Raw genomic sequence first — 1700 nt, forward strand, 5'->3', positions numbered from 1 at the left:
TTTGTCGGGTAAGACTTGTTGAGTACCCTCAAGTACTTAGGGTTTGTTAACCCGTGTTGCAGGATCTGACTCGTGTTGCTGTTGAGGTCATGTCAGTAGGCTCGACATGATCTGGACATCCCTTCTACCTTAGATGCTTTACCTAAGTCGTTTCCGCAATTCTACTCATATTTTGGAACTTAAGTTAAGTTTGACTTGAATATGTTTTGTAATCTAATTCTATAAATCTTCCGCACTTTGATGTAAGTTATTCTTGTACCAAATGTTGTAATGTTGTGGTAACTCCATGTTGATCCTGTATGAGTTGTAAAATGTGGATGATTCGGGGTTCCCCGAGGACACCCGACAGACTACTGGAGTTATCTGGCTCTTTAGGACAATGGCAGGTGCACGTGGGCCATATAATTTGGGTGGTTCTGCCACAACTTTATATCTAAATTACTCACTTCTATTATTATGAAAGATAATTCAAATAACCCCATAACTTTATTTCTAAACTACTTACCTCTACTATTATGAAAGATAAATTAAAACAACTCTAACAATTTTTTTTAGAAATTACTCATGTTTGTCGTTATGAAAGATAATATAAAGTAACCCTCTATGTTAGCATTCAAATTACCCATATATATCATTATGAAACAAAATATAAAGTAGCACATTTTAATTTATATCTATGTTGTCCACCTCAACGCCATACAAAATAAACAAAAATATCTCTCAAATCTAGTATAAATACTAATTTCAACTATCAAAATATAGTTCAATATCCACAAGCTGCATTATATATATTTATAAATTACACACATCTACAACTACTAAGTTAAAAATAAGAAATAACGATATGTTCCACCATGTAACCATGTAAACATTAATACATTTGGATAAATATTTGTTTTAATAGCATGTCAAACACGAAAAATTGTTTCTTAACAAACTACAAAGCAATGACAATAACAATTCAATTTAAGTTATATTAATACTCATGATAAAGGTGACCTTCGTGATACCGTCACTTGGCCATGATTTTGAGGTTCAAATCGACAAACCTGCCACCCGCGATTTTGAGGCCGAAACCGCTAAACCTTTCATGGTCGCATAGCCTCTACGCAACCTCCATAACGATGTTGATGTGTGTCCCACTCATCCTTGACCGGCCGTTCACCAAGTGTTCATGCGACCACCTTTATTTGGTACAATCATCGTCTTGACTTCATTCAACACCGTCTTCATGACCATCCTCGCATGTATAGTTGCTTGCAACCATGCCATGTGCTAGCCATCCATGGTCCGTCCTCCGGCCTTTAGTCCCTTGGTCTAATACTTCTTGTCTACCCTTCACTGCTCCCGGTCCATTGCACACGGATTCCTTGCTTGACCTTCTCCATCACCGACGACTACCACGATACATTCAATACTGTCTCCTCTCCTTGATAGCTTCCTTTGAGCTATTATTTCTTATCTTCTTGACCTTATGTTTTAGTTATTTCACTAAATTTTCTAGTCTCGCCTTTTTCAATTTTCAATGGCCTTTCATAACCTATAATCTACCTTTTAGGATGCTTACTAGTTGTATAGAAGCACACATAGTGCCGATGTTGTGTTGCATGGTTGTTTTGCTTGGTGGGTTGTTTCTGTGATGCCTGAGTTTGTGATCTCTAAAGGAAATCACTGAAGACTTCTTCAATAAAGGATGATCT

The sequence above is a fragment of the Miscanthus floridulus genome, chromosome 8 (assembly GCF_019320115.1).
Source record: "Miscanthus floridulus cultivar M001 chromosome 8, ASM1932011v1, whole genome shotgun sequence".
Lineage (NCBI taxonomy): Eukaryota > Viridiplantae > Streptophyta > Magnoliopsida > Poales > Poaceae > Miscanthus > Miscanthus floridulus.